This window comes from Phyllobates terribilis, unplaced genomic scaffold (assembly GCF_046119375.1).
Source record: "Phyllobates terribilis strain yellow unplaced genomic scaffold, ASM4611937v1 Scaffold_4__5_contigs__length_816908805, whole genome shotgun sequence".
NCBI lineage: Eukaryota > Metazoa > Chordata > Amphibia > Anura > Dendrobatidae > Phyllobates > Phyllobates terribilis.
This window is the reverse complement of record NW_027362764.1, coordinates 145,493,046-145,517,185: the sequence shown is the minus strand read 5'-3', so window position 1 is coordinate 145,517,185 and position 24,140 is coordinate 145,493,046. Positions and strand designations below refer to the sequence as shown.

General features: G+C 51.0%; 1 pseudogene; it reads left to right on the top strand.

The window, feature by feature from the left end:
• Positions 1–24,140, top strand: part of LOC141265128 (ATP-binding cassette sub-family B member 5-like) — a 661,237-nt pseudogene that overhangs the window by 73,877 nt on the left and 563,220 nt on the right.

Genomic DNA, 24,140 nt, shown 5'->3' with positions numbered 1-24,140 from the left:
CTGCGTGTTTACTCGCCGGGTGTCCATGCATGCCCAAACAGTCTGAACTGCGAATGCAGACACTATGCACAGTGAACCCCAACTGTGCCAGGTAATCGTCAACGGGTACCCGACAGAGTCCCTCTTGGACTCAGGGAGCCTCGTGACACTTGTCCATGTGTCTTTGGTTGCCGAGGACAACCCCAATGGTCGGAAAGTGGAGGCTGTTTGTGTGACACCCCAGGGGTCTGGTTGTCACAGTGATAGAGATATTACGTCTGAGAGCAGGTGGGAGGTCCTTTGGTCAGGGATCCTGTGCATGCCACACCTCCTGCCCAGCCTTGGGAGGGGAAGAACTTCCCCTGTATAAACCCGGGGCTGAGGCAGGGTTAGTGAGTCCAGGAAGGGTAGAGACAAGAGCAGCATAGGAAGCAGCAGAGTCACAAGGAGTCAGGGGCTGGCAGCTAAAGAGCTCGCCCTGACTAAGAAGATTCTTTACCGGACCCGGAGTCCGAGGCTGTGGGGACTAACTTCTACCCAGCAGCAGAATCCGTCAGGCAGGGGATTTCAGGTCCCCTGGCCCAGAAGCCCGAAGGCCCGGTCACACGCGTGGGACCAGCACCGCCATCGTGGAGCGGAAGCCATTAGAAGGCCCCGAGTCACCGGCCATACGGGTGAGCACCACACGGTACACTCAGGGACGTGGGCTACTTACATCAGCTTCTAGCAAGGTAGCCAGAAGAGTACAGTCAGCTTGGGAGGCCTACAACTACGCCTGGCCAGGGGAGATCCCATCTGCTCAAGGACTGACCAGGCCCCGTTCGCTAGCAAGTACTCCGGGAGGGTCTATCGTTGTTACCAGTAAAGACCCTGAACGCTACCATACCGTCTCTGAGTGGTTCCTGCTACCCCCATCATCCACGTCGGCTGCCCTGAGGCCATACCCCTCCCGTTGGGGGTTATACTATCACGCTGCACCATCCTTCCACCGGCCTCAGCGGTCTGCCCTGCAGCAGCAGCCCCCTGGCTGCATTCAACGGGTGGCGTAGTCATCAACCATTTTCTACCGCTAACAGACTGCCGTCCAGTTTGACTCCCTGGGCACGGACCGGGTCACCGCCACGAGACTACAACCCTAAACAGATCCGGCTCCGGGTAAGCTCCCGCGTGCGCAACGCAGCGCGACACAGGCCCAGGGGCGCGTCAACTTTGGCGTAGTCGGCAGGATCACGTGCCCGCAACCACCGGGTACTGCGTGCCTGAAAAGCAAAGACTGTTCAAACTTACCAGTGGTGAAGATTCCCGCCATCGGTGAAGATTCCCGCCATCCGGCGCCATCTTCAGCCTTCTTCCCGCCATCGGTGAAGTTTCCCGCCATCCGGCGCCATCTTCAGCCTTCTTCCCGCCATCCGTGGAGTTTTCCCGCCATTGGACGCCATCTTGAGGATGCCGCGCGGGAAGAAGAGGGGCGTGGACTCCGAAAGCGCGCGAGAACTGAAGCCCCGCCTCACGTCCGGACGTTGCGTAAGGTCCTGGAAGGAGCCCAGCAGACGCCGACGTCACAGGAGCGCGACGGAAGGTCCTCAACCCTGACGATCCACTGCGGAGCCGCGGCCTACGGAACAGGATCATCGCAAGGTAGGCCACGGTCCACTAGGGGGGAGGAAGATGTCGGATACGGAGGAGAGCTCCACTGCCTCAACCCCCGCCAGCGCTACCGCTGTTGCAGTTATGCCCTTCACCATGCCCTATATCCCGGGAGCAGCTTGGCTACCCCAGTACTCAGGGGAGTCACATACCCTGCATGACTTTAGAGAAAAGCTGGATAGCCTCTTCCAGGTGTACCCCCTCACAGAAGAGCAAAAAGTGAGCATCCTGGTGGCCCAACTAACTGGGGCAGCCAAAAGGGAAGTAAAATCCTGGCCACCTGGGAGGAAGACTGTCGCAGGGATACTAACCCGGCTGAAGGACACCTTTGATACCCGCACCTCAGCCGAGATTAAACTTAGATTCTACGGGTGCAAGCAGCGAGCGCATGAGAGTATAAGGGACTATGCACTCAACCTACAAGAGGCCCTGAGGGCCATTAAGCAGACCGACCCTAATGGAGTGGGAAACGAGGACAGGCTGTTGACCGAACAATTTATAGAGGGTTTATATTGCAATGCCCACCGCACCCAGTTGCGGGCAATGGCCTTACAGGACCCTCATCTAGAATTTGCACAGTTCAAGGACAGAGCCATCCGGGTGCTCCGAGAACCGGCACCAGGTGGCGTTGTGACCCACAGACGCCCCACTACCACTTACTACCAGGAGGCGGCGCCCTTGTCAGCAGGGCCTGTGGGAGCTGATGCGCAGGCTTTGGACAATGACCCGGCTCCAGACCTACACCATCAGGTCCAAGAGCTAGCTAAAAGCGTTGCTGCGCTAACCCGAACTGTGCAGTCTTTACAGGTTTCCACTCCAGGGAAGATCCAGCTGGCATCCGGACCGGAGGACATCCCGTGGCGTCGACCAAGGAGGACCCCACCGGCCAGAGGAAGACCCAGTGACCGATACAGCGAGGACGGACGACCCATCTGCCGCCGCTGCAGTCAACCCGGACATATGGAAAGGTACTGTTCTTTAAACGGGCACAACCTGGGGTAGAGGGCCAACCCCCAGGAAAAAGATCACCAGGCCCATCGAACTGGCGCGACAGATATGTGGGAGGACGTCCAGTCTTGCCTGTGGTACTGGATGGCATTCCCATGAGTGCCCTACTGGACACCGGGTCACAGGTCACCACCATCCCGTACGTGCTCTTCAAGCAGTACTGGAATGACTCGGATATTACCCGCTACCCTGACGACGACTTGAGTATCATCGCCAGCAATGGTCAGCCCGTGCCACAGATCGGATTTAAAGAGGTGACCATCAAAATTGGTAGAGTCGAACTGGCCGCACAGGGACTGATCATTGTAGATATTGACAAACATGAGAGTCACCCAAAAATAACTCTAGGAACTAATGTAATTGAAAATTGTCTTGCAGAGGTGATTTTCCTTTTACAGCAGGTTGCCAAGAATGCCAGCTCCGGCGAGCAGCGGGTGCTCCAGAAAGAGATCCGGGCACTGATGCAACGACAACAAGTGGAACTCTCCGGCGGTGAGATTGGTAGCGTAAGAATGTGTGACCCTTTTCCTATTGCCATGCCCCCAAAAAGTGAAATGATGATTTGGTGCCGGGCAGCTATTGGTCTGAGAGGTAGAGATTACCAGGCAATGGTAGAACCAGTTTACTCAGACAGTAGGCCCACCATTTTGACAGCACGGGGGGTGGTCAATGTACGCCATGGGAGGGTGCCCGTTCGCATAATAAATATCGGGGAGAGGGAAGTGTACCTGCCCCGGTATGCCACGCTAGCCAAATTATATACCACTAATCAAAATTCTATACAATCTGTGGAACCCTTGCCTCCATCTCACCCGGAGGAAGGTAACGGCTCTAAGAAAGACATGGAGGACTGGTGTCAGCAACTACATCTGGGTACTGACTCCACTCCCTCACACCAGAAACAAGGAGTCTATCGGGTGGTTCAAGAGTATGAGAGAGTGTTTAGTAAACACCCGTTAGACTTCGGGCGAGTCAAGGGGGTAGAACACCGCATCCCCACGGGAGATCATCCTCCCATAAAAGAGAGGTATCGACCCGTACCCCCTGCACATTACCAACACGCCAAGGGGATGCTTAGAGACATGAAGGAGGCTGGGGTAATCCGGGATAGCTGTAGCCCCTGGGCAGCCCCACTAGTTTTAGTCAAAAAGAAAGACAACACCATGAGGATGTGTGTAGATTACCGGAAAATCAACCGTATCACACACAAGGATGCGTACCCCTTACCAAGGATAGAGGAGTCATTGGCTGCTTTAAGATCTGCTAACTTCTTCTCTACCTTGGATCTCACTAGCGGGTACTGGCAGGTTCCTGTAGCAGAGGCGGACCGGGAGAAGACCGCATTCACCACCCCGATGGGACTTAGCGAGTTCACCTGCATGCCGTTCGGACTCTGCAACGCCCCAGGAACCTTCCAACGATTAATGGAGTGCTGTCTGGGCCACAGAAACTTCGAGACGGTCCTGTTGTACCTGGACGATGTCATCGTATACTCCAAAACTTATGAGGACCACCTGAAACACCTGGCGGAGGTGTTCGAAGCTCTGGCGAGTTACGGCCTAAAGGTGAAACCCTCCAAGTGTCACCTCCTGAAACCAAAGGTGCAATACCTGGGACACGTGGTGAGCGCTGACGGAGTGGCTCCCGACCCCGATAAGATCACCGCAATTAAGGGATGGCCAAGCCCCTCCAGCGTAAAAGAAGTGCGGCAGTTCCTAGGGTTGGTAGGCTACTACCGAAGGTTTATTCCCGGTTTCACCAAAAAGGCAGCACCTATGCAGGACCTCCTGATAGGCCAGTCCCGGAAGGCCAAGAACCAGAAGCCGCCCTTCAAATGGGAAAAGCTAGAAGAAGAGTCCTTCCGCCAGCTGAAGATGGCCCTCACGGGGGATGAAATCTTGGCGTACCCGGACTATAGCCAGCCCTTCATCCTCTACACCGACGCCAGTAACATCGGGCTAGGAGCCGTACTGTCCCAGATTCAGCAGGGGAGAGAACGAGTAATCTCCTATGCCAGCCGAAAACTGCGACCCACCGAAAGGAACCCCGAAAATTACAGCTCATTTAAGCTAGAGTTCCTGGCCGTGGTATGGGCAGTCACCGAGCGCTTTAGGCATTACCTCGCTTCTTCCCGGTTCACCGTATACACGGATAACAACCCGCTGACACACCTGGACACGGCAAGACTCGGTGCCCTGGAGCAGAGGTGGATGGCCCGTCTGTCCAACTACGAGTTCACAATTAAATACCGGGCAGGGCGCTCCAATACCAACGCGGACGCCCTGTCCAGGATGCCCAACCTGCCGGACGGAGGAGAAGATCCGGAGGGACTGGAAGAAGTTGAACTCCCTGCGTTCCACCGTCATGGGACTATCCAGTATTCCCACCGGGTAAGGAGTAAGCAGGCTGCTACGTTGAACCCCTTACCTCACTACAACTGGGCGGAAACGCAAGACAGCGACCCTGCCGTCCGACTGGTGAAGGAGATGCTGACTCGCCCGGAGGCTAGCCTGGAATCAGACGCTCCAGAGGAAGCCAAACAACTATGGGCAGAGAAGAGTCGACTGTTCCTTTACAAGGGGAAGTTGTGCCGCAGAATGGTTAACTCCAGGACGCATGAACTACTCTGGCAAGTAGTGGTGCCACGAAGAGACGCAGCCATGGTGATGGAGGCATACCACGACGGAGCTGGACACTTCGGGTGGAAAAAGCTGGAGTTCCTGCTGCGCGAGCGGTTCCACTGGGTAGGCATGAGGGGAACCATCGAGAAGTGGTGCAGAGACTGTGGCCCATGCAATCTGAGAAGGAAGGACCGGGCCAGCCAGAAGACTCCCCTGCAGTCCATCGTCACCCGGCAACCGTTGGAACTGGTAGCCTTGGATCATGTAAAACTGACCCCCAGCAGAAGTGGCTACGTCTACGCGTTAACCATCGTGGATCATTACTCCCGGTTTCTGGTTGTCGTCCCCGTCAAGGACTTAACGGCTCGAACAGCAGCTAGAGCCTTCCAGCAGCACTTTTGCCGTCCACACGGGTACCCGGACCAAGTGCTGACGGACCAGGGACCTGCCTTTGAAGCGGAGGTCTTCCAGGAATTCTGCAATCTGTATGGCTGCCGGAAGATAAGGACGACACCCTACCATCCGCAAACTAATGGACTTTGTGAGAAAATGAACCAGGTGGTAATGGATCTTCTAAAAACGTTGCCCCTGGAAGAACGCAGTCTGTGGCCTGAGAAGTTGCCCGATCTGGTGGACCTATACAACCACATCCCGGTAGGTTCCACCAACTGTACCCCGGCTTACCTAATGAGGGCAAGACCTGGTAAGTTACCTGTTGACCTGGAAATGGGAGTCCTGACGCCCGAGGACACTTCACCAGAAACGGACTGGGACACAGAGAGGCAGCAGCAGTACCGGAAAGTACAGGAGAGCGTGGAGCGAAGTCTCTGTCAGGCTAGGGAAAGACAAGAGAAGACTTACAACCAGTATGCTCCCGCTGTTCCCCTGGTACCCGGAGAGCAGGTCTTGAAGAGGAAGAGACGGCTCCACAAGTTGGACGACCAGTGGGAGAAGGACCCGTACACCGTACTGCCCTCAAGCCACGAGAACCCGAAGGTCTGTACCATCAGTAAAGACGGAGGGGAAACCACAGCCATTGTATCCCGGGACCACCTGAAGAAGTGCCCCGAACAACTGAGGAACCCTGAGGAGGAACAGGAAGACCATCGACCCGTGGAAGAAAGGGAAGATATGGTTAGTACCGTGCTCGGGGACTTCCCTCGGTCTTGGACTCAAGTCAATGGTGCAGTTGTGGTACCCGTACTCACCTTCCTCCAACCATCATCCCAAGAACCTACGGAGCAACGGGTAGAGCTGGAAGAGCAGCCGGTCCAGGAGGCAGAAGACTCCACCCAAGCGGAACAGGAGAATCCACCCTCTGCTTATAGTGAGCCTGCCGTACCCCTAGTGAGACAAAGAGCCGGTAGACAGCTGCCCAGTTTACCCTTGACAGCTCCTACACCCTGTAGTTCAGGGCCAGACAGTCAGCTCCGTAGGTCCACTAGGGCCACTAGAGGCCAGTTACCCGCACGTTGGAGGATCTAAATGTTTAAATTGTTTTACAATGTTTACCTGTTTATTGTTGCTTGTGTGTAATTTTGTGTTTCTAGTTGTTTTTAGGAGTCTTCGGTGGATTTACCGGGAATCCTTTGTATATAGTTGGAGCGTAACCCAGGATGGACTAGAGACTGTTAAGGACTCGGGGTAGGACAGACCCCTACCTGGTTACGTCTCCCTGTGTTGGTGAAATGGACACCTTTGCTTTTCTTCAAAGACTGCACCCGGTTGCGGACATCCGTGACCATCTTATTGTGTTTCCTTATTGTATTTTATTGTTCTTTGATATACCTTGTTATATTTTTCTAAAAAGTGTTTAGTCCCGGAGTACTAAATTTCACTAGGGGGGAGTGTGACACCCCAGGGGTCTGGTTGTCACAGTGATAGAGATATTACGTCTGAGAGCAGGTGGGAGGTCCTTTGGTCAGGGATCCTGTGCATGCCACACCTCCTGCCCAGCCTTGGGAGGGGAAGAACTTCCCCTGTATAAACCCGGGGCTGAGGCAGGGTTAGTGAGTCCAGGAAGGGTAGAGACAAGAGCAGCATAGGAAGCAGCAGAGTCACAAGGAGTCAGGGGCTGGCAGCTAAAGAGCTCGCCCTGACTAAGAAGATTCTTTACCGGACCCGGAGTCCGAGGCTGTGGGGACTAACTTCTACCCAGCAGCAGAATCCGTCAGGCAGGGGATTTCAGGTCCCCTGGCCCAGAAGCCCGAAGGCCCGGTCACACGCGTGGGACCAGCACCGCCATCGTGGAGCGGAAGCCATTAGAAGGCCCCGAGTCACCGGCCATACGGGTGAGCACCACACGGTACACTCAGGGACGTGGGCTACTTACATCAGCTTCTAGCAAGGTAGCCAGAAGAGTACAGTCAGCTTGGGAGGCCTACAACTACGCCTGGCCAGGGGAGATCCCATCTGCTCAAGGACTGACCAGGCCCCGTTCGCTAGCAAGTACTCCGGGAGGGTCTATCGTTGTTACCAGTAAAGACCCTGAACGCTACCATACCGTCTCTGAGTGGTTCCTGCTACCCCCATCATCCACGTCGGCTGCCCTGAGGCCATACCCCTCCCGTTGGGGGTTATACTATCACGCTGCACCATCCTTCCACCGGCCTCAGCGGTCTGCCCTGCAGCAGCAGCCCCCTGGCTGCATTCAACGGGTGGCGTAGTCATCAACCATTTTCTACCGCTAACAGACTGCCGTCCAGTTTGACTCCCTGGGCACGGACCGGGTCACCGCCACGAGACTACAACCCTAAACAGATCCGGCTCCGGGTAAGCTCCCGCGTGCGCAACGCAGCGCGACACAGGCCCAGGGGCGCGTCATTTGTATTCATGGGGACCTCCGAGAGTACCTGACAGCGGAGGTTATTTTTTCCACCCCGTGTGGGGAGATGAAACATGTGGTGGGAGTGGTGAAGACCCTTCCTTATGGGACTGTTTTGGAAAGAGGCTTGCCCCTGTTCTGTTCCCTGTGGGAGAATAAAATTAACCCTCCCAGGGTAAATGTCTTTCCGGGCGCCGAACCCAAAGATATCTGCCATAGGGGTCGCCAACCTAGAGACAGAGTGTAAACCTGATGGGTTTCCCCTAGAGGTATTGGCAGGAGAAGTCGAGGAGACCCCATTGATCCCAGAGCTGGGAGTGTCCCCAGGTACATTTGGGACAGCCCAGCTGCAGGATCCTACCCTGACCCAGGCACGGGAAAGGGTAATAGAGGTAAATGGGTGGCTCAGCACCCGGATGCAGAGACTGTTTTTCCACGCATGGCTGTCAGCCAAGATTTACTCTATAAGGTAGACAAGATCTGGGACGAGGTCATGGAGCAGCTAGTAGTGCCTCAGTCGTACTGTTGGGCGGTACTCGAGATGGCCCACACACACCTGCTGGGTGGGCATCTAGAGGTTAAAAAGACGCAAGAGCGAATCTTGCAGCGGATCTTTTAGCCTGGGATTTACAGAAGTATTGTGAATCTTGCCCGGAATGCCGGCTGACCACACCCACCTCAAGCTTCCATAGCCCATTGGTACCTCTGCCGGTTATAGAGGTACCATTTGAACAGATTGCGATGGATTTTGTAGGGCCCATTGTAAAGTCAGCTTGTGGCCACCAATACAAACTTGTAGTCATCGATTATGACACCTATTACCAGAGGCCATTCCGCTACGCCATACCTCGGCTCAACTTATTGTGTTGTTTGCCATGTTCTGTCGCCTTGGGCTGCCCAAGGAGATCCTTATGGATCAGGGGACTCCTTTTATGTCAAAGGTGACAAAGGAACTGTGCAAGCTGCTAAAAATAAAACAGTTGCGCACATCGGTATACCATCCACAGACCGACGGTTTAGTCAAACAGTTCAATAAAGCTCTCAATCCATGCTAAAAAAGGTGGTTTCCAAGGATGGGAGGGAGTGTGAGATGTTACCTCCATATTTAATGTTTGCTGTCCACGAGGTACCATAGACTTCCACAGGGTTTTCACCCTTTGAGCTATTGTACGGCAGGCATCCTAGGGGTCGGCTGGATGTAGCCAAAGAGACATGGGAACAGGAGCCTACCCCACATAGGAGTATAATAGAACACGTGGCAAATACGCAGGATCGGATCGCAGCGATCATGTCTATTGTAAAGGAACACCTCCTGTGTGCTCAGGCAGTGCAGAGCCAAGCATATAATAGAAAGGCCACGGTTAGGTCCTTTAAAGAAGGGGATCATGTATTGGTATTAGTTCCTGCTGCAGAGAGTAAGCTCTTGGCCAAGTGACAAAGGTCATATGAAGTCCGGGAAAAGGTTGGGGAGGTGAATTACAGAGTATACCAACCCGGGAAAAGGAAACCCGAACAGTTATATCACGTCAATCTGCTTAAAGCCTGGAAAGACCAGAATGTATGATTACGGATGCGACTCCAGTCGTCTCATCTGTGGACCCTCCAACCGCCCGAGAGGAGGCCGCAGGAGAGGTAAAGATAAGTGACACTTTCAATACTTGAAAAAATAAAAAAAATCTCACCGTACTATATCATCTCATGCCTGCTTCATCCCAGTGGGGTGCCGTATCCAAAACTGCTGACCCGAAGATAAATCCATCAAAAGCATGAAGTGGGAAGGCACCTCCAGATAAAACAAACTTTATTTCATATCAAAAAGGAGAATAAAAATTTCCACATGTTGGCGGTAAAAACACTCTGACGCGTTTCTGGCGCTGAGCGCGCCCTTAGTCATAAAACATACTAGTTACAAAGTGAAATTAAACTTTCAAAAGGAGAGAGAAAGAAAAAAAAAAATCACACATGTGCAATTCAGAATTATGCAAAGCACCTAACACAGGAAAAGCACATTATATATACACACACACACTGCTCAAGAAAATAAAGGGAACACTCAAATAACACATCCTAGATCTGAATGAATAAAATATTCTCATTGAATACTTTGTTCTGTACAAAGTTGAATGTGCTGACAACAAAATCACACAAAAATCATCAACGGAAATCAAATTTATTGACCAATGAAGGCCTGGATTTGGAGTCACCCCCAAAATTAAAGTGGAAAAACACACTACAGGCTGATCCAACTTTGATGTAATTTCCTTAAAACAAGTCAAAATGAGGCTCAGTATTGTGTGTGGCCTCCACATGCCTTTATGACCTCCCTACAATGCCTGGGCATGCTCCTGGTGAGGTTGCGGATGGGATCTCCTCTCAGACCTGGACTAAAGCATCCGCCAACTCCTGGACAGTCTGTGGTGCAACGTGACGTTGGTGGATGGAGCGAGACCTGATGTACCAGATGTGCTCAATTGGATTCAGGTCTGGTGAACAGGCTGGCCAGTCCATAGCTTCAGTGCCCTCATCTTGCAGGAACTGCTGACACTCCAGTCACATGAGGTCTGGCATTGTCCTGCATTAGGAGGAACCCAGGGCCAAACGCACCAGCATATGGTCTCACAAGGGGTCTGAGGATCACATCTCGGTACCTAATGGCAGTCAGGCTACCTCTGGCGAGCATATGGAGGGCTGTGCGGCCCTCCAGAGAAATACCACCCCACACCATTACGGACTCACTGCCAAATCGGTCATGCTGAAGGATGTTGCAGACAGCAGATCACTCTCCACGGCGTCTCCAGACTCTGTCACGTCTGTCACATGTGCTCAGTGTGAACCTGCTTTGATCTGTGAAGAGCACAGGGCGCCAATGGCGACTTTGCCAATCCTGGTGTTCTGTGGCAAATGCCAAGCATACTGCACGGTGTTGGGCTGTGAGCACAACCCCCATCTGTGGACGTCGGGCCCTCATACCACCCTCATGGAGTCGGTTTCTAACCATTTGTGCACACACATGCACATTTGTGGCCTGCTGGAGGTCATTTTGCAGGGCTCTGGCAGTGCTTCTTCTGTTCCTCCTTGCACAAAGGTGGAGGTACCGGTCCTGTTGCTGGGTTGTTGCCCTCCTACGGCCCCCTCCACGTCTCCTGGTGTACTGGCCTGTCTCCTGCTAGCGCCTCCAGCCTCTGTACACTACGCTGACAGACACAGCAAACCTTCTTGCCACAGCTCGAATTGATGTGCCATCCTGGATGAGCTACACTTCCTGAGCAACTTCTGTGGGTTGTAGAGTCCGTCTCATGCTACCACGAGTGTGAAAGCACAACCAACATTCAAAAGTGACCAAAACATCAGCCAGAAAGCATTGGTACTGAGATATGGTCTGCAGAACCACTCCTTTATTGAGTGTGTCTTGATAATTGCCAATAATTTCCATCTATTGTCTATTCCATTTGCACAACAGCATGTGAAATTGATTGTCAATCAGTGTCACTTCCTAAGTGGACAGTTTGATTTCACAGAAGTTTGAGCAGTGTACATATATATATGTGTATATAGAACATACGTAGCAAATAGTATAGGACATCAATGGAAAAAAGCAACAATAAATTATTATATTATTGTGAAATAATTTTCAATAAATAAACATGGTTCCCATATCATTTGAGCACTGTTTAAATCGATTTGGCCAATTTTTAGCCCCCCTCCAGACCTCCTGGGGTCCGCCGGAAAAATGCTCAAGTTTCCCATTGACTTACATCAGGGTCTTTGCTCGGGTCGAGCACCTGAGCATTACTATTTGCTCGAGCATTTTAGTGCTTTCTCATCACTAGCTTCCATCCTTTCCTTTGTTTTTTTTATAAACTGGTACTAAATATCTATAATCTAATGCTACAAGCGTCCCTCTGTCTGAAGCCTCTATAGACTGCACAAGCGCGACGAGCAGTCTGGCTCCAGACAGAAAAGCACATGGAGCTGTTACAGCTAAGAGGAGTGTATGGCGCCGGAGATCGCGGTATGCGTAGACACTGAAAGCATTCCGCTACCTTCGACGCCATACTTACATATTTACCTGACCGGGAGGAGCATTGCCACGACGCCTCTCTTCTGGCCGGAGACCGGGGGCGGAGTGAAGGCGTCAGAATCGACGCATGCGCATAGCGCTATCTGGCACCATTTTACTGAAGACTCATTTGCAGTGTGTCTTCAGAAAAATGGCGCCGGACAGCACGGTATGGGCACGCGCGTACTCCGGCACCACACTCCTCCCCCGGCGTCCGGCAGAACAGTACACAGCAGCGCTGGAGCACAGGGAAGAAAGGTGAGTATAAGTCTTTATTTTTTTTGTATGTGTGCAGCGTGAAAGAGATGAGGGGTTCCATGCATACCAGAATTGAGGGGTGAGGGGACCACACATACCAGGATTGGGGGGTAAGGGGTGCCATGCATACCAGGATTGGGGATGAGGGGACCATGCATACCAGGATTGGGGGTGAGGGGACCATGCATACCAGGATTGTGGGATGAGGGGACCATGCATACCAGGATTGGGGGATGAGGGGACCACGCATACCAGGATTGGGGGATGAGGGGTACCATACCTACGAGGATTGGGGGTGAGGGGACCATGCATACCAGGATCGGGAGGTGAGGGGGCAACACATACCAGGATTGGGGGATGAGGGGTACCATGCATACCAGGATTGAGGGATGAGGGGTACCATGCATACCAGGATTGGGGGATGAGGGGTACCATGCATACCAGGATTGGGGGATGAGGTGTACCATTCATACCAGGATAGGGATGAGGGGGCCATTCAAACCAGGATTAGGGATGAGAAAGCCATGCATACCTGGATGAGGGATTTGGTACCATACATACCAGGATTGGGGGGATGGGGTGCCATGCATACCAGGATTTGGGGATGAGGGGTGCCATGTATACCTGTTTTTAAATGAGAGGTGCCATGCATACCAGGATTGGGGATGGGGGGGTGCCATGCACACCAGGATTGGGGATGGGGGGAGCCATGCATGCCAGGATTGGGGATGAGGGGTGCCATGCATACCAGGATTGGGGATGAGGGGTGCCATGCATACCAGGATTGAGGGGTGAAGGGTACCATGCATACCAGGATTGGAGGATGAGGGGTACCATGCATACCAGGATTGGGGGATGAGGGGACCACGCATACCAGGATTGGGGGATGAGGGGTACCATACCTACGAGGATTGGGGGTGAGGGGACCATGCATACCAGGATCGGGAGGTGAGGGGGCAACACATACCAGGATTGGGGGATGAGGGGTACCATGCATACCAGGATTGAGGGATGAGGGGTACCATGCATACCAGGATTGGGGGATGAGGGGTACCATGCATACCAGGATTGGGGGATGAGGTGTACCATTCATACCAGGATAGGGATGAGGGGGCCATTCAAACCAGGATTAGGGATGAGAAAGCCATGCATACCTGGATGAGGGATTTGGTACCATACATACCAGGATTGGGGGGATGGGGTGCCATGCATACCAGGATTTGGGGATGAGGGGTGCCATGTATACCTGTTTTTAAATGAGAGGTGCCATGCATACCAGGATTGGGGATGGGGGGGTGCCATGCACACCAGGATTGGGGATGGGGGGAGCCATGCATGCCAGGATTGGGGATGAGGGGTGCCATGCATACCAGGATTGGGGATGAGGGGTGCCATGCATACCAGGATTGAGGGGTGAAGGGTACCATGCATACCAGGATTGGAGGATGAGGGGTACCATGCATACCAGGATTGGGATCTGGGGGGGCCATGGATACTAGAATTCTGATGAGGGGCCATGGATACCAGGATAGGGATGAGGGGTACCATGTACACCAGAATAGGGATGAGGGGTAACATGCATACCAGGATGAGGGGCGCCATGCATGCCAGGATTGGGGATTAGGGCTGCCATGCATACAGGATTGGAGGTGAGGGGTGCCATGCATACCAGGATAGGGATGAGGTGTGCCATGCATACCAGGATAGGGATGAGGGGTGCCATGCATACCAGGTTTAGTGGTGAGAGGTGCCATACATACCAGGATTGGGGGTGAGGGGTGCCATGCGTACCATGATTGAGGGTGAGGGGTGCCATGCGTACCAGGATTGAGGGTGAGGGGTGCCATGCATGCCAGGATAGGGATGGGGCGTGCCATGCATACCAGGATAGGGATGAGGACAGCACATAACAGGATGGAGGAACAGGATTGGGCAGCACAAATACCAGGATGGGGGCAGCACAAATACCAGGATGGGGGCAGCACAAATACCAGCATGGGAGACCATATACCATTAAAAATGCTCGCCACCTGGGCGTAGAATGGGCTCAATAGCTAGTTTATAATATATTATTTAATATTTGTGCGTGTCTGCTGATTGTTGCTGTACCCCTCATCCTGTGGCCACCCCTCACCCATGTTTCAGAGTCACAGGGCTGCTGTGATCCAAAGCATGACCTCTGCATGTTAACGGAGCCTAAGGGTATGTGCACACGATGCAGAAATGCTCAGGATTTTTTCCTGAGCGTTTCTGCATCTCTCTGGCAGGAAAAAACGCATGCGGATTGTACATGCGGTTTCCTGCCAGGGACATGCGGAAATGAAGCGGTCTTCACTTTCATTTCCGCATGCGGGTTGACAAGCGCTTCCCAAGCGATTTTAGCATCACTTGGAAAGTGCTTGTCAACTTCACACTATATAAATCCATGCAAACGGCATGGATTTATATAGTGTGTGAATGTCAAAAAATAAAAAATAAATATATACTTTACCTTCTGATGGCCCCCGGTGTCCTGCTTCATCGGTCCCGGCTGCCGGCAGTGAAGACTTTAGGACCTTAGGACGTCAGCGTCACGTGACCCGTCACATGACTCTGACGTCAGCGAAGGTCCTTCTTCATTCAACCCCGAAGTGCCGGGAACCAAGCAGGAGCGCTGCGCGGGCCGTCAGAAGGTGAGAATATATATATGTTTTTTATTTTATTCTTTTTTTTTTAATGGTACCTGGGTCTGGATGAGAGTCCTCTCCTCCACACCCGGGTACCATCCGCACATTAGACCGCATGAAAAGCGCATCAACATATACAGTGATGCGGATTCCATGCGGTCTAATGCAAGTCAATGGCGGCAAAAGAGCAGCGTTTCCGCAAAATTAATTGACATGCTGCGGATTTTTGACCGCAGCGTTTACGCTGCGGAAAAATCCGCATCATGGGCACAGCACATGCGGATTTCAATTGGGGAACATTGCTGTCTTTCTACCATGCGTTTTTAATGCGTTTCCGTGGCGTTTACGCAACTGCAAAAACGCTGCGGAAACGCATTAAATACGCATCGTGTGAACTCAGCCTAAAAGTGAAAAAACATTGGAATCTATAGAATCTCCAATTTTCTGGAGTAATTTTCTTGGTTTTAGTATTTGCACCTTATTCTCGATATGTTTGAGTAACTTTTAAAGTTCTTTTTTAAGTCTTTGGCCCCAATTCATCATTGCTTTTGTGCCTGTTTTCCCCTGGAGTAATTTTTGTGTAGAAGGTACATTTTCTCCTCCAGGTATCAGTGTCCATGTCTCCTGTCAGAACTATGTAAGTGACCTCAGGAAAGTTGGTAGCATTGTTTATTAACTGCTATTAATGTTTTCCTTTATCTGTTTAATTAATGAATTACAATGATATTTCAATGTTTTGCACATGTCATATCAGTTATTTTCTATTCTGCAGTGGTTTTCCTGGTTGTCCAACGGAAGTAAGAAAAGGAATGATATAAAAGAAGGGGATACAGAGATCAGCAACATTCAGCCAACAACAGAATCCTTACTGGATGAAAGTCAAAAACAAAATGTGTATGTATTATGTATTCGGACAGAAACAGGGAATCTCTAGTATAAAAAAAAATAAGTCTTGACAACCAAGTGAAAACATTAGTGTCCGCTTGAGTAAAATGTTATAGAATGCTTTGTCTGGCATAGCTATTGAAGTGGGTCAGTCAACCAATTCTCTTGACATGAAGCACTGTTGATTGGCTGACACAGGAAATGCTATCTACAAGCTAGAAGGGACCCAACACAAGCTTTCTTGAAAACCACTATGCATTTGATAATTGAAGTATAAGTTGTAAAGATGAGCGGATCTATTCATAGAGGATCATGTTTGAGTTGAATTTTCTGAAATTTGTGGTTCCACCAAATTTGAACATTTTGAGGTTCGATTTGTGGTTCGCAAAACAAATAAAACCTACCCAGCACCATTTCCCAGTCTGCTGAAGCATCAGAGAGCAGGCTAACATTATTTTGCGTTGCTGCGTCGGCCTTCCTATAATGCCCTACAGCTATGAGACCTAGGAGATTATCATATCTGTACAATGGTGGTCAGAACCTGGGCCATCAGAAATCAGAGGTTCTCAGTGGAGAACAGTTTGTATGGCAGTCGTTTTCCATCTCCAAAGTCTCTCTCTCCTTTACAGTGTGAGCTCTTATGGTCAGCAGGGTTCTCTCTCTCTCTCCTGTAGAATGTAAGCTTTTATAGTCAACAGGGTTCTCTCTCCTTTACAGTGTCCACTTTTATGGTCAGCATGGTTCTCTCTCTCCTGTAGAATATAAGCTCTTATTGTCAACAGAGTTCTCTCTCTCTCCTGTACAGTGTAAGCTCTTATGGTTAGCAGGGTTCTCTCTCTCTTCTGTACAGAGTCAGCTTTTATCGTCAGCAGAGACCTCTGTCTATCTTACCTATAAAGCGTTAGCCCTTATGGTCAGCAGGGTTCACTTTCTCTCTCTTCTCTCCCCCACGAGCATTTTGTGAGTAATTACAAGTTTTCCAGTATTGAAATTTATTCGCCTCAAATCAAATTTTTGAGGAAGATTTGGCGAAGTCAGCGAATTCGAATTTCAAAAGACCCGCTCATCACTAATAAATTGTATAACATTAATTTAACCCCTTTCTGATGAGAAACATATACATACGTCCCTGTGCCCTGGTACTTGTTGACCAGGGTTATGGTCAATATGGATGGATACGTCTCAGAGATTTTGCGCTCACAGAGGCTGTGTGTGAGCGATCACCGTCGGGTGTCAGCTGATTCGGGCACTGCTCCCGGCAATTTAACCAGCTAAATCCTGCGATCGGTGCTATCACAGCATTTATCGAGCGAGCAAAGTGACAGAAACTGCTCTGCTCTTGGATCGGAGACCCCAAGACATCATCCCAATCATTGCCATTGTGACCCAATGTCATCATGCACAGTGCATGATAACTAACTTGAGTGAGTAGCACTGACAGGTTATAAGGTACAGCAGTGATCTTGCCCTGGTATACCTTTTAACTGCAATCAGATTGCAGAAAGTAAAAGTCACATAATGGGACAAAGAAAAAAAAAATGAAAAAAAGTTGTAAAAATATTTTTTAAAAAATCACAAAATTATAATAATAAAATATACAATAAAAGTACACATATTTGATATTGCCCCATCCAAAACGACCTGACCTATAAAACTGTCCCACTAGTTAACTCCTTTAGTGAACACGGTAAAAAAAGAAGCAAAAAACAATGCTTTATCATCTGTAGAGCGGCGGTGTTAACACCGTGCAGAAACTGAGGCAGTGACCCAAGCAAGTCCAACATAAACAGCTTTTATTCAGCAACTCACGGGTAAACAGAAAGTCCTCCGGTTCGCAGCCGGGTTAACATGAGTCCATAAACAAAGGTTGCAGGGGGCAACGGCAGCGCCGGTCTGCTCAGAGCCTGACAGGTGCAGAGCCTTCCCAGGCGGTGGTTCAGCCACACTCAATCCTGCAGAGCTTTCCTGCTATGCTCCTAGCAGGTTCCAACATAGAACAACACTAATCCTTAGTGCAGGGGCTTTATAGGACCTGTGGCAAGAGCCACTGGAAAACCCGGGTTGGAGGGAGGAGGCCGCCCCACTGCCTCCTGTGACCTCCTCCAAGAAATGAAGGCCCTGCCGTGTTTTACTTAATCTGCCTTAGCCAGGTAGTCTGACCAGGTCATTGCTCACCTTCATTACTGCATTGCAGCCGCAGGTAACTTTGTGACTGTAATGTACTCCAATGGATTTAATAGGTCTCTGTACACATTCTGGGGGATATATAACGTCCCTCGTATACGATCCCGGTCACTGCCTCACATATCCCCCCTCTGTTCAAACTTGTGGGGTTGAACATTTGCCACCATACAGGGTGCCCGGGACAGGGCATTCGTGTTTGCTTGCAACTTCTCAGGGCGATGTTCTACAGAGAAACTGAAATTTTGCAGTGACAGGAACCACCTGGTGACTCGCGCATTCCTTTCCTTGGCATTCCTCATCCATACCAAGGGTGAGTGGACCGTCACCAAGCGGAACTGATGCCCGAGTAAATAATAACATATTGATTCCAAGGCCCACTTAATAGCCAAGCACGCCTTCTCTACCACGCTATAGTTTCTCTCTGCCGGGACAAGTTTTCTACTCAAGTAGGTGACCGGGTGCTCTTCACCATTCACTTTTTGTGACAATACCGCCCCTAGGCCTACCTCTGAGGAATCTGTCTGTACAATGAAGGTTTCCTTGAAGTTGGGGCTGATGAGGACCGGCTGTCCACAAAGGGCCAACTTCATGGACTGAAAAGCTTCTTCTGCCTGAGGGTTCCACCGAACCATTACGGATTTTTTTTCCCTTTCAAGAGATCGGTAAGTGCGGCCGTTCGCCCAGCAAAATTAGGTATAAACCAGCAGTAATACCCAAGGATGCCAAGGAACGCCCTCACCTGTTCTGTACTTGACAGTTTAGGCCAGTTTTTTATAGCCTCAACTTTATTGATTTGGTGCTTGATAGCTCCTCGGCCTATCACATACCCCAAATATCGGGCTTCCTCTAGCCCTATCACACATTTTTGGGGGTTTGCCGTTAACCCCGCGGCTCTGAGACAATCCAGCACAGCTTGTACCTGTGATAGGTGCGTATGCCAGTCGGCCCTAAAGATGATAACATCATCTAGATACGCAGATGCGTACTCCTGATGAACCCAAAATGTAACCCAAAATGCAAGACCACATAGTGGTATAGACCCTCCGGAGTTACGAAGGTGGTCTTTTTCTTCGTCAAATCTGTGAGAGGTACCTGCCACTAACCCTTGGTGAGATCGAGCGTGGTAAAGTACTGGGCCTGCCCCAGTCCCTCAATCAGCTCGTCCACCCTGGGCATTGGATAGAGGTGAAACTTTGACACATCATTCAATTTCCGGAAATCGTTACAGAAGCGTAAAGATCCGTCTGGTTTTGGAATCAGTACGATGGGGCTAGCCCACTCACTCTGTGATCCCTCTATGACGACTAACTGAAGCATTTGTTTGACCTCAGCCGTGATGGCTTGCCTCTGGGCTTCGGGTACCCGGTACGGTCTTATTCGCCCCCTTACCCCAGGTTCGGTGACAATGTCATGTTGGATAACTGTAGTCCTACCCGGTAGCTCTGAGAACATGCCGGTATTGTGCTGCACCAGCGAGCGAGCCTCCCATCGCTGCTGTTTAGTGAGGGCATCACTTATCCTGACCTCCCCCTCGGACGCTCCCCTGGCTGAAGGTAGAGAACTCTCTGGCGATATGCCCGGGTTGAAGTCTGTAACTAAACACTCTCAATCTTTCCAAGGCTTTAGCAGGTTTACATGGTAAAGCTGCTCAGGTTTCCTCCTTCCGGGCTGATACACCCGGTAATTTACCTCCCCCACTTTTTCTCGAACCTCATATGGCCCTTGCCACTTGGCCATGAGCTTACTCTCGGCTGTGGGTACCAGTACTAACACCCGATCGCCCTTGTTAAAAGACCTGTCTCTGGCTCTTTTATTATATGTGCGCCTCTGGGCTGCCTGGGCATCTAACAGATGTTCTTTCACGATGGGCATGACCGCCGCGATCCGGTCCTGCATACTAGCCACGTGTTCAATTATACTCCTATGTGGAGTCGGCTCTTGTTTCCATGTCTCTTTGGCTACATCCAACAGACTCCTAGGGTGCCTGCCGTACAATAACTCAAAGGGAGAGAACCCTGTGGAAGCCTGGGGTACCTCACGGATGGCGAACATCAAATAGGTTAGCAACATGTCCCAATCCTTTCCTTCCTTAGAAACCACCTTTTTTAACATGGACTTGAGGGTTTTATTGAACCGTTCTACTAGCCCGTCGGTTTGAGGGTGGTACACTGAGGTGCGCAATTGTTTAATTTTTAGCAATTTGCACAGTTCCCTTGTCACTTTGGACATAAAAGGGGTCCCCTGATCTGTAAGGATCTCCTTAGGTAGTCCAAGGCGACAGAACATGGCAAACAGCTCCCATGCAATCAGTTTTGCTGAGGTGTGGCGTAGTGGTATAGCCTCCGGGTACCGGGTGGCATAGTCGACGACCACCAGTATATGTTGGTGGCCATGGGCGGATTTTACAATGGGCCCTACCAAGTCCATTGCAATCCGTTCAAAAGGTACCTCTATCACTGGCAGGGGTACAACTGGGCTACGGAAACTTGAGGTGGGTGTGGTCATCTGACATTCGGGGCAGGATTCGCAGTACTTTTTTACCTCCGCGTAAACCCCAGGCCAAAAGAACCGCTGCAAGATACATTCTTGCGTCTTTTTTACTCCTAAGTGTCCACCCCGCAGGTGTGTGTGCCAAATCTAGAACCACCCGACGGTACGACCGAGGTACCACCAACTGTTCCACGACCTCGTCCCTGGTCGTATCTATCCTATAGAGCAACTCACCGTTGATTACCATGCGTGGAAATTCAGTATCTGTACCGGGCTGTTGGGCTACGCCGTTTACCTCTACCACCCTTTCCCGCGCCTGAGTCAGGGTGGGGTCCTGTAACTGGGCCGTCCCAAACGTGTCCCGGGACACTTCCAGCTCGGGGATCGATGGGGTCTCCTCGACCTCTCCTGCCAGCACCTCTAAGGGAAACCTACCGGGGTCACACTCTGTCCCTAGGTTGGACACCCCTACGGCAGGTTCGTCGGGTACAGCGCCTATAATACATTTTACCGGGGAAGAGTGGATTTTGTTTCTCCACGGAGTCAAGAAGAGAGCAAGTTTCTTCCCAACACAGTCCCATAGGGAAGAGTTTTTACCACCCCCACCACATGTTTTATATCTCCACATGGCGTGGACAAAACTACCTCCGCAGTTGGGTACTCTCGGTGGTCCCCATGGATACACACAACCCTGACTGGCCGTCCACTGGAGTTGTCTCCTGCCACCAGCAACCCATGTACAAGAGTCACGAGGCTCCCTGAGTCCAGGAGGGCCTCCGTGGGGTACCCATTAACTAGTACCTGGCACAGTTGGAGTTCACTGTCCCTGGGGTCGGCGTTCGCCGTGCAGATGGTCTGGGCATACATTGAGACCCGGCGGCTATATCCGCAGTCCATGGGTTCCGTAGTCAGGGGACAATTAGCAACCACATGTCCCTGCCCCTGACACCGCCAGCACCTATGGGTGGAGGTACTGTTAGCTCTTATGACAGTTTGGGAGGGAATCGGTCTCCTGCCACTCTCACTCCAAGGTTCCCCTTCAGCACGGGTACGGTCGTGACTGTCCCCAGCAGAGGGACGTGACCCCTTTCTCGACTCCTGGGTTGGCAGGGATCAGCGTGACAGCCGCGAGGGGGCAGAGTACTGGATAAAGTGCTGAGTGGCCGAGTAGCGCTCGATCAGGCTAACCACCTGGTCGAGTGTGCCGGGGTCCCCTTGCCCCACACAACGTTGGATAGCGGCTGGCAGAGTCCTCACCAGCCGGTCAACCACCACCCTCTCCACCATCTGAGCTGGAGACAAAGTCTCAGGCTGGAGCCACCTCTTTACCAGCTGCAGGAGGTTATAAGCCTGAGACCGGGGGCGGGTCGGGTCTCCACATAGGCCCACGAAAACACACGCTGAGCCCTCTGGTAGTCCTTGGCATCCTCTCGACTGATGGCGAAGTAGGCCTTTTGGGCATCGCCGACCAGAAACCGAGCCACCACCTCTGCCCACTAGCCGGCCGGTAGGTTTTCCCGCTTCTCTGTGCGCTCATAAATGGTCAGGAAGGCTTCCATGTCATCCTCCGGTCCCATCTTCCCCAATGCTGAGCGAACCTTGTCCCGGGCCTCTCGACGTTACGGGGCTGATGCCGTGGGTGTCTCCCGCAGGGCAGCCATCTGCTGCAGCAACAGTTCATTTGTTTTTTGCTGCTGCTGCAGGGCGAGTCCCAGATGCTTTAACAGCTCGTCCATTTTGTCCACGGGGTGGAACTGAAAGGTGGCAGGCCGGATTGTGGTCATGCAGCTGCCGGTGGGGTTATGCCTCAGTCACTATGCCCACATTCTCCACCAAGCTATAGAGCGGCGGTGTTCACACCGTGCAGAAACTGAGGCAGTGACCCAAGCAAGTCCAACATAAACAGCTTTTATTCAGCATCTCACGGGTAAACAGAAAGTCCTCCGGTTCGCAGCCGGGTTAACATGAGTCCATAAAATAACGGTTGCCGGTGGCAACGGCCGTGCCGGGCCGCTCAGAGTCTGACAGGTGCAGAGCCTTCCCAGGCGGGGGTTCAGCCACACTCAATCCTGCAGAGCTTTCCTGCTATGCTCCTAGCAGGTTCCAACATAGAACAACACTAATCCTTAGTGCAGGGGTTTTAAAGGACCTGTGGCAAGAGCCACTGGAAAACCCGGGTTGGAGGGAGGAGGCCGCCCCACTGTCTCCTGTGACCTCCTCCAAGAAATAAAGGCCCTGCCAGGTTTTACTTAATCTGCCTTAGCCAGGTAGTCTGACCAGGTCATTGCTCACCTTCATTCCTGCATTGCAGCCGCAGGTGAGTTTGTGACTGCAATGCACTCCAATGGATTTAATAGGTCTCTGTACACATTCTGGGGGATATATAACGTCCCTCGTATACGATCTCGGTCACTGCCTCACACATCATACCGCCGAACAAAAAGTGGAATAAAAAACGTTCAAAAAGACAAATGGAAATAAAAATGGTATCCCTGAAAACGTCATCTTGTCCCGCAAAAAACAAGCTGAAACATAGCTCCATCTGCCAAAAAATAAAAAAGCTATAGCTCTCAATAAAGCGATGCAAAAAAAAAAGTTTTTCTATAAAATAGTTTTTATTGTGTAAAAGCGCTAAAAACTAATAAACTATATAAATGTGGTATCACTGTAAACGTACTTACCAGAAGAATAAAGCTGCCTTATCAATTTTACCACACACGGAACGGCATAAAAAAAACTATTCCTGAAATTGTTGGTTTTTGTTTATTCTGCCTCCAAAAATCGGAATAGAAAGCGATCAAAAAATGTCACTTGCCTGAAAATGGTACTAATAAAAATGTCAACTTGTCCCGCAAAAAACAAAAAACAAGCGCTTACATGACTCTGTCGGCCGAAAAATGGAAAAATTATAGCTCTCAGAATATCAAAATATGGCGACGCAAAAACTAGTTTTTGCAAAAAAAAAAGCTATTTTTAGTGTGTGATAGCAGCCAATCATAAAAACCCAATATAAATCTGGTAGCGCTGTGATTGCACCGACCCGAAGAATAAAGTCGTCTAATCATTTATACCACATGAGGAAGAGGGTAAAAAATAGAAATAAAACCAATTCTTCACCTGCTGCTGATTTGTTCCTTCTGCCTACCAAAGATCGCAGTAAGGCCCGGCTCACATTTATCCTGCGCTCTACACTGAGCGCTTACACCGGGGTTTCCGTTTAAATCACTGAAATACGTGACAGAACCCTCGGTGGAAGATTCCCTTTAATGAGGCAGATGGAAGCACCGTGGACGCCGTCTGGCTTGTGATCCCACCGTGTTCGTCTTTTTATTAGGCATGCATAAAACTGCCGTTGGCCACTGCTTTGTGAACCTCTGGAAAAAAGGACACAGCTAAACAGAGGCCAGATGGAGTCCAGAGTAACTCTGCTACTTGGTTATAGTGAGTGGATCCCTCAGGGGTTTAATCTGAATTATGCCACTTGGAGATTTAAATGGAAACCCCAATATCAGTGCTCA